Source organism: Calypte anna, chromosome 1 (assembly GCF_003957555.1).
Source record: "Calypte anna isolate BGI_N300 chromosome 1, bCalAnn1_v1.p, whole genome shotgun sequence".
In the NCBI taxonomy this organism is placed as follows: Eukaryota; Metazoa; Chordata; class Aves; order Apodiformes; family Trochilidae; genus Calypte; species Calypte anna.
In genome coordinates this window covers 59,409,549-59,424,892 of record NC_044244.1, presented here as the reverse complement: position 1 = coordinate 59,424,892, position 15,344 = coordinate 59,409,549, and the positions used below count along the sequence as shown (strand labels likewise).

Below are 15,344 nucleotides of genomic sequence, written 5' to 3'. Positions count from 1 at the left end.
AACTTTTCCCTAAGCCCAGCCCAATCCACTTAACAGGCTTATATGGAAATGGAAATGTTGTGTCTAACTTACATAGTCTTCATTACTAAAAATTAATGCAGAATGACTGCATACACTGCCTAGCTGAGGTTCATAATGGCCTCCTTCCTCTCTATATATTCCTTTATAGATCCTTTTCTCTAAAGACATGAATTTACAGATGTGCTCAAATTACTTCTGTGATTGGTAACCATTATTATAAATCTTGTTCCACTAGCACACAGAAAAAAATCCTGTTAAATACAGAAACTCATTTCTGTCTTCCTGATCCATTAGTCTTCCCTTCCTGCTCTTGGCATATGCTTGTGTACGTTGATTTTCTTCTGCTTGCATCAAAATATTAAAAAAAAAGATGCAGAGAGGTTTTGAGATTGTTTGTTGTGACATCAATTGGTGATAACACACTGCTGCCCCCTGTATCCCTCATCCTGTGAACAGAGATGCAACCTGGAGAAGGGGTTGGTCCTGATCTCCTGCTGAGAAGCAAGCACCTAAGTAGGTGTTCAAACCCTGACCACCACCAATCATGCCAGATAGCTTCAAAATTAAGGATGCACACCAATAAGCATGCCAGATAGATCCAAAATTAAGGATGCAACAAAGGGCTCATACCATTAAAAAAAAAATACTTGCTTTGGGATTCATTACATAAAAGGTAATACCCTTAAATTATCTGTAACCTCAACTTGATGAGCTTTGATTTTCCATAATAGAAACTGTGAGGGAGGCATCAATTTTGCCCAGAGTATGAATAATTCTAGGAGTTAAATGAAAGACATTTTAGAAGTGTGCTACTATGCGAAGTTAATATTAAAAACATTCATTGCCAGATGCAGGGAGACTTAGTCACCATCAGACTAATTTAACACAGCCAGACTTAAGGGAAAATGAGTAGTTTTCACAAGATATTCCAACTCTGATAAGATACTTGTTTTCAAACAGTTGTCCATTTACCACAGCTGGAAAGCATCAGAGCACCAAATTGGATGTACATGAGTGCAATCAGCTTGCATTTCTGGTATCACAAACAGTTTCCTGGAGCACAGTTTGCTCAAGTGTTAATCAAAAGAAGGCAGTAACACAAAAAGTGTTAATGACAAATTATACTGCCAATCTAAATCACAATGAATCTATATATTTATGTAAGTATTTAGTTGCTTTCATGGACGTTAGGTCAGGCCTTTAGCTATATTGCTTATAGGGGATTCTTTTAAAAGGAGAAATCACATGAGCTTGAGCTTTACTTGCACACACACCAAGTAAGAAAGAGGAAGAAGTTGTAAGTACAAATCTGACTTTTCAGCTTCTCTTCACCAAGCATTTCCTTGCAGGGGGGCATTGCAAGGGAGTGTTTCCAGCTGCAAATTCTACACTCCAATCTCTGGTAGAATACAAATACTGAGTTATGGTCTCTGGTAGAAAACAAGCCTCCAATTCAGATTAGATATGGATGATGTAAAAGACTCTGTGTTCAAAGCCATTTTACAGAAATGTGAAAATGTGATAATTTTTATAAATGTTTTCTGGTCAGCATAACCAATTCATGCATTGGCAGCTGGTTTGAAGCTTGCAGAAGGAAAGACTACAATGGATTTGTACCAAACAATGGAAAATAATTATTCAGGAATTAGACATAGCTACTTTTCTGGACTAATTTCCAAAGGGAAAATTGCCACAGTTTGAATGTATTTAGTATATATTTATAGATATTATATAGATATATTTATATGTATAAAATATTTATGTAGATATATAATTATCTCATAATACATTGAAATCTTCACCCCAAAGTTACTACACGATCATAATGGATGATAAAATTGTGAGGTCATCACCAGTCCTAATAGAACCAGGCTTCAAGCAACATGGTATTTGGGAGTCACTTCTTTCTGTTCCCTGTGAGTCTTCCTTTAACAAAGCATGCAAGGAACCAGCAAGCATATTTTGAAATTATGCCAAAGTGCAATCACTGATGATACTCCTGGCATCAGAGGCAAAAAAAAAAAACAAACCCCAAAAAAACAAACAAAAAAGAAAAACAACAAAAGGACTCCTCAAACGTTGTTTAAGGATGTGTTCACTCACAAAATAACTTGAGGAGACAGAAAATGGAAACCCATTTTGCAGGTGAGCTGCAAAATGGAGATGAAGAGGTCCAAGAGGAAGGCTGAGGAATGAGGAGGTAAATACATAGTGACAAGTAACAAGGTTCCCTAAGTACATGAGAATCTTAAGCTCCAGAAGAGCCAGTGGATCCTATAGACAGATCACCATGACACAAAGAAGTCAGTGAGGGCAAAAAAAGAGATTGCACAGAGGTTTAACAGCTTCTCTGCCTCAGTTTTCACTTCAAAGCAGGGAAGAGAAACCCATGACATCATCTGATCCAAAGGAAGAACTCAAGGCAGAACTGCCAGATGGAGTTAGGAAAACAAAATGAAGTAAATTAAAAAAAATAAATAAATAAAAAAGAAAAAAAAGAAAACTCAAGAAATTCTGCACTGAACTGCATTTCTAGAGCTAAAAAAAATCAGCTAAAGGCAGGTGTAAACCAGCTAGCCTGAAACAGAAGCCCCAGAAACTGAGAGTCGAGAAAAGTACATTTTTCCCAATGATAAATCATGCCTCAGTAATTGACAAGAATCTTGTAAAAACTTATCCCAGCTATTTTTCACTAAATGTAAATTGTTTTGAGTCTCAAAGACTTTGAAAAATGCTATTGGGAGAGCTGGGTAATCTTGAGAAAAGAGGTAAGGTCCTATCACTCTTTGAACATTAGTCAAGGAACCAAGAATCACTGGGTAAGAACAATAATCAGCTCTTCCTACAGAAGAGGAAATTGTAGCACCCAAAGTTCAGCCTAGGATCAGTGTTGTCAATCAATTGCATTTATGAAGAATCTGAAAGAAAGAACTGAAAACAAGGTAATGAAATGTGCTGCCAGTTAACAGTAGCTGAAACATTTTGTTGATTTAGAACATGGCATGGGACTGGCTGTAAAAGGCCCCTAAAAATAAGAAACATGAGAGACTGTGTACTATTTATAAAGGTGACCTACTACACTATTTAAATAGAACAACGGCTACAGCAAAGAGAAGTTGAGGTTATGAAAATAAGGACATCCCAGACAGAGGAATTCAGAATTAAGATTAAGGAAACCGTAGCCATCCAGGGCTATGGAAATACACCTTCAAAATGAAACCAGATTATCTTTTTGTGGAAAAATCAACTGCTTATATGTGCACGTTTAAAGCTAAGGAAGACGAAGGCTTCTTGCAAAGAGCAGTCCACATAAACCTGTTTTTACAGAACTTGACCCACACTCTTCCATCCACTCTCCCATCTTGCACTACTGGCCTACTACTCATGGGGAGTGATCAATGAATTAGAAAAATCCAGACCTGTTGCACAGCCTGATATAGTTTCTGCTATACAAGCAGCAGCAGCCTTCAGCAGCTTAGCTTTGCAAGGTCACAAAACTGGGACTGGCCAGGAAGCTGAGCAAGGAAATTAGAGAAGGGGCTGCACGGAGTGGACAGTTCACCTGGGACCAGCTATCACATCTTACCACATCTTCTTACCACATCTGCAGCATCTGATGCTCCAGAGGTTTAAGACAATCAAAAATGAAATAAAAATTTAAGAACACTTTTTTAAATCTGGAAGAATAAAAGACAGATATAAATGAGGTTTTTTAAAAACATCCCTTTCATTTCACTCAAATCACATGCTGCATCAGGCAGTGAAAACTATACTTACTCTAGCCTAAGGGTCTACTTAACACTGAAAAATTGCTGAAATGTCTTTTGAAACAGAGGCTATAATGGTACAGGGAGAAAAAAAAAATACATAAAATGCCAAACACCATGTCCTGTGGAGCAAGTTAAAAGATCATGCACAAGTCTTGAGGAAAAAAACTGAATCAAAATTCCACTTTTATTCTGTTCTCTAGTTATAGTAGTAATAATCGTAAATAACTACTATAAATTATCATTAAATTATCACAAATAGACATTTTTCTACAAATATTTTTGTAATAATTTACAAATTACATTTTTACAAATGTTTTTACTATTGTTACAATTAAAATCAAATTAATTTTTTACATATAAGTTATACTCTAATTTTCAAAGGTATGCTTTGAAAAAATGTAAACTGATCAGGAAAGTATAAATTTGAGGAAATGCTCCTCATACCCCAGTTTTGTATACTATACCACTCTTCCTAAGACATTGTCACAATAAAAATGCCACAATGAACTGCATCACATGGACAACATAGAGCCTGATGAAGAGCTTACAGTAGCAAATGTGTCTCTCTTATATGTAGGCTCAAGTTTCCATTCCTCTAATGTTGAGACAAGTGTTCAGATACACACCAGCATTTTACTGACCTGGTACACAAATTTTGCATTCAGTAGTTCAAAAATTTAAATTAAATTTAAATAAATTTAAATTAAAAAGTCTTATGTGAAACATTCCAACCTCAGTTTTTCTTGGCCTAGATAACTTATGCTTCATAGATTTCTCCTGCTTTGGGTTTGTTTTGTTTTGTTTCAGAATTTGCTATCTAAGACAAGAAAATTCCCACCTCGAATTACTTGAGAAATCTCAGCTGGTAAAATCCCAACAAGAATTAGAGCCTTATTGCACATGATGAAAGTGTCGATACAGAAAGATGTGAACTTGTCATTTCTGGTATGCACTGGGCAACTGGAGAGCCTAAAGTTAGATACCATAATTTTGCTACATATCCCTACAGTTTGAGAAATTTCTCCAAACAGAGACCTGCTTTTGACTTGAGTGTGTTAAGCACAATGTTGGGATTAAGTGTCAACACCTCATATTTTTTTCTCTATAAAAAGGCAGTCTCCATATCCACTCAACCTACAGTTGTGGTTAGCACAGGAAAGAAGAGCTCTTATTTAAAGGACTACTTCCTTGCAGATATAGCCATAAATAATTCAAACTAAACTATAGTACATAGCAATTAAATAAACTAAGTGATTGCTGTATTGCACTACCTCTGTTCTTTAGTCCTGTACTTGTATACATATATTCTCAAGCGCCATTCTCAAGAGCTCCCATCCTTGTGAATTTGGGCACAAAGAAATCGACAAGGAAAGGCCAGAGCCATGTGGCACATCATGCTAAATAAGGAAGTTTTAGTAAATTTTATCTCAGATGCAAAACACTAAAAGGATCTATAAAAGTTTTGTGAAATCAGTCTCAAAATAACTCCTCTAAATCGAAATTATACTTAAGAGCAAGGAGTTCAACCGCTTTTCTTCTCATTCCCACCCCTTTTTGAAGTTCATATTTTTCATCATGTAAACATGACCTATTTTGCAGGTATTTAGGGACAGGGAGAAAAAATGTTCCCCGCTTTCCCACATTTCTGATTCCAGACAGCTTTGCAAAACCATTTCAGACATTAAGCCAGAAAGTTTTCTTCTTTCAAAGGTAAACCCAAGGGATGATCCCAGTGAGAAGACAGCAACCTCCACCTCTCATCAGGATAAAGTCGGAATTTTCTCAGCACCAGACAGTCAAATAAGGTTCAGTTTCATTAAGAGGTTATGCCCAGGCCCACACCATAGAATGTTAGGAACATGGACAGTTTACATTACATTGGAAAGTTGAGGAGCAAACCTGTTAGTCAATAGTTTGACTTTCACCAAAAGAAAAAAAAATTAAGTAGTTAAAAACGCTTAAATAGTTGCCCAGAAAAACACCAAGTAAAGCCACCAAAGGCCCCATGGTAATTGTACCATAAAACTTATCACAAGAGATTTCACCCCTACCCACTCATCATAACTCATCATGCACCTGAACACATACTGTATCATTAGAGATTTTTATTTCTACTGTGTTAAACTTAAAAATCAAAGGACTGGTCAAGTAAAGGTTTCCCATGCAGTGTTATGGTTATATTGTCTAAGTGAATCTCACTGTTTTAAGAGAGGCAACTCAAAGCAAATAAATCTGTTTCAATTCACGAGATGTGCAAAGACAATACCTCCAATTAGATGGAGAGAAGAGACTGATGCTTCTTAAAATACATCTACCTATAATTCCAGTGGTCACTCACTGACTGCAAACACAAAGTAATCTCCATGTCCCATTTAAAGATAAGTTCTTGAACTAAGAAACACGAAGGGAATGGAGCCTGACAATTCTTCTTTAGCACTCCTTTATCCTGCAAACTAGATTCCATATAGATACCACTCTTTAGGCATCTTATAATCCCTTATAATCACTCTGCTGGTGAGTGATCTATTTAGGATTAATACATGGAAAATAAGAGAAAATTTCAGGCTCTTCTAAACTATGCAGGTCAAAGTGGCCAGATGATCACCATAACTGGCTACCCCATGTTCTTCTGGGTTTGTTAGGTTTAGGTTTGGGGTTTTTTTGTCCCCTTGCTGCAAAAAAGTAAGCCTAGAAGGGGGAGGCCTGCAGCATGGAGCAAGTATGCTAATGCCATCTCATACTGCCATGCCAACAGCAATCACACACATGCCTGTTCACAGGCTTCTGCCAAATAATCACTTCAGCAAACATCAACTCCAGAGATTAGCAAAAGCATCTGACAACGCGCAAACCAGGCAAGAAACGTGGGCTGAAGGGACAGCTTAGGTAAGTGAGGATTTAATAAGTGAAATGACAGGAAGTTCCTGAATCAAAGCCTGCAGTGTTTTTAGAAGACTGCTGAAAATCCTATCTGGTGGACTTAAAGGGAAAGCTGGTAGATTTTTTTTCCATCCCTCAGCCCCTACTGCGTATCTGCTGCACTCAGGCAGGCTTCTAATAAAAGCAAGTGACTCTTGCACAAACAAAAAGATCTTTGTGACCTCTGGGAAGGCAGCAATCCAAGCAACCATGAAGTCAGGTGGCACAAGCTATTGGGGAAGCAATCAGAGCATCTCAGGGCTCTTTAATCAGCATCAGAAGGAAAGCTCAGCCACTACCATAGAGGACTGGGTTTCCAGGCTAAACTGTCCTAGGCAGAACAAGAAGTTCAAACAATTTCTGCTCAATAGGGTAGGGTGGCTACTTTTGCACAAGTAATTTTTATTGTTCAGAAAAGAAAAAAGTGTTTCCCTACCAGATTTAAGGCATGGTATCAGAACAATATTTTAATTTATCTTTAATCTACTAAAACATGCTTCACTCCAAAGACACTTTCAGTGAAAGTAATGATACTCTGAGGCAAAAACTGCAAGAACAGCTACAACCATTTACCAGCATTGTAACTTCTTTGTGTCTTATTTTGAAGAATTTCTCACCAAAACAAAGAGGTGAGCTCCCTTTTACAAATTAGGCTGAATTCTATAGTCCTTATTCTGATGAAGCTGTTGCCAAAGTATCAGCTTTGCCTGAATAATGGGAAAGGTATTAATTAATGATTAATAATTAATACTAAACATTAATTAATGTTTACTATCTCTGCTTGACAGGAAGAACATGATTCTATGACAGCTGAAAAAGATCTCAGTATGGAAATGGAAGAAGTTCAGTTGTCCAAAAGCAAACAGAGACCTCGTAGTGCTGTAACACTGCAGAGCCAGAGCCATATTAGAGCTGCCATCTTTCTACCAAGGTTATTCCAAAGTCCCTTCCTATATCACTTTCAAATACAGTAGACTTCTTAAGTGATCCATCCTTTAACATCAAAGTGCCTAGAAGTGTATAAGAGATGTTATTTTGAGCCAATGTCACTCTTTCCACTCTTGTTTGCATGCTGTAAACCTGTAAAAAAAATTAATAAAAAAAAAAAGACCACCTGCAAAATAGTTATTTTTAAATAAAAAAGTTTTTGATGTGAGAAGTACCTACATTCAATATTAAGCACATTCTGGATGCTCCTGTCACGGAGGCAAAGCTACTCCAGACTGTGAGCCTTCTGTTGCTGGCTACAGATGGGTGCATACATTTGCACTGCACTACTAAGGCTCTTTTGCACTTTGAGATACGTGATGTGTGAGAAGTATAGCTAAAAAAAATAAATAAATACATAAATAAATCTGTTGTGCTACTGATCCACCAGAAACAAGGAAGCTTTAAACGCAATAGTCAGATCATCTTTAGTTGGTTATGAAACTAATGCCATTGTTTGAATGGCTCAGAGAAAGAAAACCAAAATAACAAAACAGGTTTTGTGCCTGATACCCAATTGAACAGAATCTGAGAAGCCAGTTCAGTTACTTTCATTTCTTGCAATCAGACAGGGACACTCTGACTTCCACAGATTTATATATATATATAGTTACTGCTTGTGTCAATACAGAGAATTCCTTCTGTCTTCTATACCCACAGAGCACAATTATCTGTTTTTTATTTTAACTTTCTAATCCTTAAGGACAGCCTAAGGCAACAGGCAGATGTGGGTAGCTAAGTCAGATGGTAAAGACAACAGCAGAGTGGTCTACCTTCCTTAATGAGCTTGGAAGATCATGACCAACTTTGCACCCATGCCTGAAAAATAGGCCACCTCCACCTCACTGCCAGTGTCCTTTGTGCTGTGCCTGCCTTCACTGTCATCTGGACCATTAAGACAGAGAATCAGCCCAAGTGCACAGAGAGGCTTAGAGAAGGAAAGAAGAGACCACCGAGCATCCTCTCTCCTCCAAGTTGTTCTGGCCAACTTTACTCCTGGGAGGAGAACTTATCCAGATAGTAAGTTGCTCAAAAAACACTGTGTGAAAATGGAAGAAATTTGATTTCATTTAAGCTGTTGGCTAGCTGTGGACCAGTGCCAAAACAAGCATTTGGTCTGAGGTATTAGAGAATTTCTTGTCTTTCTCTTCCATCCCCACAGGCACTTGACGATGGCATCATTTACAACTCTAACAGGGTATGTTTGCAAGGTCTAAGATACACTGGACGACTGCAGAAACTAATGAGGAAGGAAGATTTTTGTAACACTCTTGTGAAATATTTAATGAACTCTGAAATAGTGCTGGCAGGTCTTGGAGGAGAAAGGTCCAGATTAAAATTGAACTTTACAATTCACTAAGTGGCAGTGGTTTGGAGCCTCAAGCATTGTTTATTTTCAGAGACTATTTTTACCAAAAAAATCCCCAATTTTCATCGGCCCTAAAAGTCTTTACCCCTCTATTGCAGCTGCCATACAATCCATGGCACTTGCCAAGAAACATGCTCCCAGGGCTCAAATTAATATAGTAATACATTTTCTGTAATGTAATGAAATCAGGTTTTGCCTCAGATATAGTCAGCTCTATGCCTCACCTTTAGAGCTTAATCACATTGAAACCTGAATCTGCTGTTCTGGGAAAGTAAAGAAGGGCAGAGGCATTTTGGAGTGGTGGCACAGAGGGGCTGGAAGTCACCTGCCTGAATCAGTAATATATCTAGCTCTTTATTGTACTCACATTCCCCCTTCTCATCTCCCATGAAACTGCATACAGCTGTGTTCTCTCAACCTTTGGTCTGAAAGACATTAAAAATCAGTCTGCAAGATAACTACAGTTTTTAAAGTCACTCCCACATATGTAAGCAAGCAAGGAAATCAGAAAGTTTAATAAAAATAATCATCATGGTGACACTGCAGGAGGCAGAGCCATATATTTTAAATGGTTCACTGATTCTGTTCCTTGGAATAAAATGTGTGAGATACAGGCCAAGAGAGTGTCTAGTTTGATAAAGTCCCACTGACCCTTTCTACCACAGCAAGGTGAGCCACTGCTGAAAACCTAATGAACTGAACTATTTTAATACCATTATGTCAAACCCCACCTGCAAGAGGGCTCTTTAAGTCTTAAAGGTCTACTTTTCACCAGTGAAAAGACTGTAGGAGCCTGAAGGGGGTTTGAAAAGTATTCATGAACTTGGCATCACAAAATCAGTTCTTCTGGCAACTGAAGAACAAAATTTTAAGCAGCAAATTCCATACTGACTGCCAACTCTTATTTCATGGGTTGGATCAAACTCATGTTAAAGTTAGAGGGATTAAAGAGTTTCTCCAGCTGAAGACCACCTCTCTTCAATACAAGATCAACAGTTTGCAAAGCTTATTTAAATGGGGGGAAAAAAAAAATCTACTGGTCTTTATTTAGCATCTGTTAATGTTGGCATAAATAACAGGTATCAGTCCCTAGGAAATGAATGACACACAGAAGCTATGCCTTTTCTCATCTTGTTTAGTTGCTGCTGTGTCAGTCTAGAGAGGCATCACCATAGAGTTTCTTATGAAACTACAGCACTCTGTTATTGCAGTAAAATTTAACCATCCACATTAAAGAAGATGCTGCTAACTCCTTTAATTTCATTTTTCCATAGTGCTTCTGCTGAAGAAAGTTGCTGTGAGACAGCTGACTGACATTTCTCCCAACTCTCCTCAAAGACAGGCATGGTGCACACTCGACAATGCCCACTTTTCTGTTTCCCCCTCCAGGGCTCCATCCGAGAGAACCCTCTGTGCATTCAGAGCAGCACAATGGAGAATGATTTCCAAAGCATTAACTTGGAGCCATTGAGACTTGGATGTTTTCAAAATGACTCTATTGTGCTCAAAGGATTCTAGACTACCCCAGCTACTCTAGAAGAGAGTCTTTCTCCCTTTCCCTTGAGCCATCCCCGGAGTGCATTGTTGGGGCTGATTCCTTACTGCAGCGAGTTCCATCAGTCAAAGCTCAACAGATACAAATAATATCAGGATATGGATATAAATTAGTGCGACAGACCCTAAATAGTTTTGACAGGTTTAGTAAGTATATATAGAGACACAGAATGCTATTCCTGCTGTCAGACATCAATATGTAGACAGAAGATTGGGGGCACCATGGAAACTCAGCAACATAAGAGTGGTATTGATTGGACGGAAAACGAGGCTGCAATTTAAGCTTAAGGCTGCCAGAGATGCCAAGAATGGAGAATGACCCCCAGCAGTGAATTTTCAGCATAAGCTCCCTGTGAACAAGGCAGTCCAAGAAGGATAAATCAGGGACAAGCTCACCAGGGATATGGGTCGACCAAATGCAGGCTACCCTAAGCAGATGAGAATCACTCTGTGTGTGCACGTTACAGTGACCTAGTTCGTTCAAAGACAGCATTTTGAATGGTTTTATTACAGAGGCTGGAAACAAAGAGATTTCCTCAATTAAAGTCTTGAAATGAATCCTCTAAATGAAAATGCTTTTGATACACTGATCAGCAAGAGGCTGTAAATATCAAAGCAAAGAGTACATTGTTAAAGACCAGTTCCCACAGAAAAACACCGTGGTTGGGAGCGTAGGTAATGAGGGGGTCTGAACAGAGTAGGAGGTTTCATGAGCAATGCCAGCTCCATCCCTAATTTCCTAATGCCACTGGAACACTTGTTACACTCTACCACTTGATAAACCACATCTTCCCTACTGCAAAACCACGCTAAATAAAAAGGAGTATAATTAAATAAGTGCATTTTCAGAGTTTTGTAAAAGATTATTTTTAATTGTTATCTGAAGACTTGGGAACAACCATTCCGAGAATGAGTGAGAAGAAACACAGGACATGTCAGAGGAGTACCTTGCTGGAGCTGTGGCTGCTGGAAGTCAGCTAAGTAATAATATTCACATTAGTGACAGATGAATCTACACAAAACATCCATCAGCACAACTGTGTCAGGAATAAGATAAGTGTCCTCTGTACCAGTATTGGCATAGAGGAATACAGGCATACAGCACTGGGATAGCAGCACTATGTTTTGTAATCCCACAGTGAGACCAGCCTTCTGCTGGCAAGGATGTCTCAGCCACAAACTGCAACTCAAAGAACTGGTGATAGACATCTGGATAATTGCAAAAAAATCTGTTTTTCTTAGGCCACTTCTACACTATAAACAAAGACTTGGGATTTGTAACTGAAAGATTTGTTGCTGGCTTCTCTTTTTTCCACCAAAGAGCTTGCTCTAGGGTACACTAAATTCAGAAAGTTTCTGTCCTTCGATTTCATTCAAAGCTTTTTAAGTAACAAGTCACCAAAGAGTTTAGCTTAGCCTGGAGACAGAGGTACAATAAAACTCCGCTTTCCTTCCCTTGAGGGAGAGTCACTAAACTATCCAGCAGGCGATTATTTGCTGGGTTGGTTTATTTGTTTGTTTTTTGTTTTGTTTTGTTTTGTTTTTTGTTTGTCCTCTCCAGGGAAGAAAGTACCCTCTCCATTCACCTCCCAATTTTCCTTACTACAGCAAATTAACAAAATTTGTCACAATTTCTAGCTTCCTTTTGCCCTTTGCACTTTTCTCATGATCAAAAGTTCAGGTTTTTGTTTTGGTTTTTAAATTTTTTTTATTATTATTATTATTTTTTTTTTTTAAGAAAACAAAAATAGAGAGGGGGGGGAAATAACAAACTAAACCTATATATTTTGCTTTGCAGACCAGCTCGGGCATACTGTCCAGAAAATATAAAAAACCACTATTCATTATAACAAGTTTTCCCATATCTCTCCATTCTCTCTATATCCATCCCTTCCCTCGTCATCCTCCTCCCCAATATTCAGTTTATTTCTCTTCCAAAAAGCTGAACTTTGCTAAAAGCTCAGAACAATCAAGCCCCAAGGGGAAAACAAGGAAACGGCAGAGAGTTCAAGAGTTGATGAGCCACAGGTAAAGTATTCTCCCAGTGTAATAACAAATCATTTCGACCAAACAGGACCTAGTTAAAAAAACCTACCACTACCCAGAGCTGCAGGCTTATTTTACAAAGAAAGACTTAATGCACATCACGAACATTTCCACAATGCTCCTAAGAACCAACCAGCCCCTAGGGTTTACATCCTAGATGCCACCTTCAGAGCATACCACAGAGCTAATGCCCAGTCAACATTCACCACCAAGGCAGAACATTTGCAGTGTGGGACAGAGGAGGTGCAACATCCAACTAGAACATGAGCGAGGACCAGATGAGCTCCCAAAGAATTGAGACTGATTTTTTATTTTTCCCTCTGAAAAGCTCTATTTTTTAAAAGGAGAGGATGAAGGAAGAGTTAGAAGCATCGATGCTGGAGACCATGACACATATGCAGAATAATTTGTATGCTCAACAGGAGGAAACTGTATTTTTACCATTGTTAACTCAGATTTTCTCCCAACCCACCCCTCCAGATGAAACAGGATACGTAAATTAGGAACAGCAGTTTTAAATACATCTATCAGCACTTGTTAGATTCAATTCTTCCACCAAAAGTAAACTAGAGATAAGAAGGCTAAGTCTCAAGAAAAATACCAGTTCAAGTGCTCGGTCTGAGGGTACAATTTAACCTCATCACCCCGAGTCATTCCTGGCACAGGGGGACTGGGACCTAGAGGGGGGGGTTGCCGCTCTGGGGTCACTCCGCTGCCCTTTTGTCCTCTCCAAATGGACCAGCACGAGGACTCCCGCGTCCCTTCCCCGCTGGGTCACGTCCCGCACCGCAACCTCTCTCCTTCTCACCCTACTTTGGCTTTTTTAACGCCCCAAGTACCGACCCATCGCCGCCAGCACGAAAGCGACAGCGCTCCCCACCAACACGGCAAAGTCCGACGGGGACCAGGGAGGTTCCACCACCCCCCTCCTACGCCCGGGCACCCCCAGACCTTGCTCCCCGCCTGCCCCTCGGGCAGGTGTCTCCGAAACTTCGGGTTCCCTCCGTGACCCCGCTAGGTCCGGGCTCCCACCCAACCCCACCGCCTCGCAAGAGGCGACCAGGGAGGACCGGCGCTGCGCAGCCCCGCTGGGGCAACTCCCCCGGAGCCGGGGTTAGGGAGAGCGAGTGCGAGGGGCATCATCCCTCGGGCGGACCCCAGGAGTCCCCGCCGTCCCCTCGGACTTACTTGGGGCAGAGAAAGGCTCTTCTCTCGCAGCTGAGAGGGGCAAGCCACGGGCGACCCCGGTGAGCAGCGGCTGCTGCTGCCGCTGCAGCGCGTCCTTTAAAGCGCTTCCCCACGGACGGGCTCGCCGGGCGCTGCTACCGCCTCACACCCCGCTCCTCCCGCGCCCCGTCTGTCTCTCCCGCCGGAGATTTCTCGCCGAGATTTTTATACAGGAGGCAGGGAACCTGATCCGCGCTTTGACTCGGCAGAGTCCGGGCTGCAGCCAGGCGGTGAAAGGAAAGGAGGCAGGCGGGAGGCAGGCAGGAGGCAGGCGGGCGGCGGGGCAAAGCGAGCGGCCGCGCTGCCCCCTCCTGTGATGCGGTGGGGGTGCGCCCGTCGGGCGGGTCACCCGCGGGGCAGCCTCGCCCCCGCCGCCGGGAGGGGGGAGCTGGGGGGTGGGGAGGGGGCGGGACAGGGGTGCTCCGCCGGCGGACGGGACTCGGCGGTGGCTCTACTGCCCTCTTCGCCGCGGGAGAGCCTGGCCAGGCGGTACCAGGCTTTAAAGCCCAAGGAACTTCCCCCTCCTCATCTTTACCGCACCCCTGGCGGATGACGGGGGGAGCCGAGGGCCGGAGGGGTACCCCCTGGCCAAGGCTTCAAGTACCTTTCCCGGTACAAACATCCACAGCTTTTGCCCGGTAGCCTTTGGCTGTTTGGTTGTGGGGAGCTTTAACTTTAGCCTCACTGACTTCTAGCTTGCCACTTAAACCGGGGGAGTGCTGGTCTGAAAATACTGCTGGGGATGGGGAAAAAAACCCCAAAACCCACAACAAAAAACTCCACCACAACAACAATGAAAAATCGAGCTTTTAGCTTGGGCTGAAAGTGCCATGAGAACAACTTTCGTCAGGGCTTTTCAGCACTTCTGGTTGTAGTGGTTGCTGGAGTTATATCAAGGGTTTCATTGAGGAGCAGCCTTTTCCAACTTTTAGGTTCATTACATCCTTTGAATAAGAGTGTTCCGCAGCTCACAGCTTAATTTAAAACTAAGTGGACTTGTTCCAAACTCCAGGCAATTTCTATGTAATTCCCCGTCCCCAGAGCAAGCCTCTACCTTGATTTGAAATACTGAGCCCATTGACTGCTTGGGTCTCAGCTGGGGTTGCAGCTTGCAGCTCCTGTTCCAGGTTTGCACAGAAATCCAGTTCAGATTCTTCTCCTGTTTCCCGAGGAATGAGCTAAAAAAGTAATTTGTCTGGCACCATACACATTGCATCATCTAACACCTACCATCTGTGACAATGAAAAGCTCTGTGCTGCTAGTCCCAGCGTGGGCAATTGCACCCACCTGGAGTCTTTCTTAGTAAAGTAAACTACTCCCTTCCATCCACACCTTGGCATCTTCTTTTCATCACACAGTTATGTGTTTAGTCCTGGCATGGCTGTTCAGGGTTTGCACTACCAGCAGATTTAATGACAATGATGTAATTTAAAACAACAACTTTGATTTG

General features: G+C 41.1%; 1 protein-coding gene across 1 annotated transcript in view; it reads right to left on the bottom strand.

Annotated features, from left to right (window-relative positions):
- The window catches only part of PTN (pleiotrophin), a 79,385-nt gene extending 65,016 nt beyond the window's left edge, over window positions 1-14,369 (bottom strand). Inside the window, exon 1 of the mRNA XM_030467929.1 lies at window positions 13,855-14,369. The gene's annotated coding sequence lies outside the window, so the exon portion shown is untranslated. The remainder of the gene's footprint in view (window positions 1-13,854) is intronic.
- Window positions 14,370-15,344: the final 975 nt, after the last annotated feature.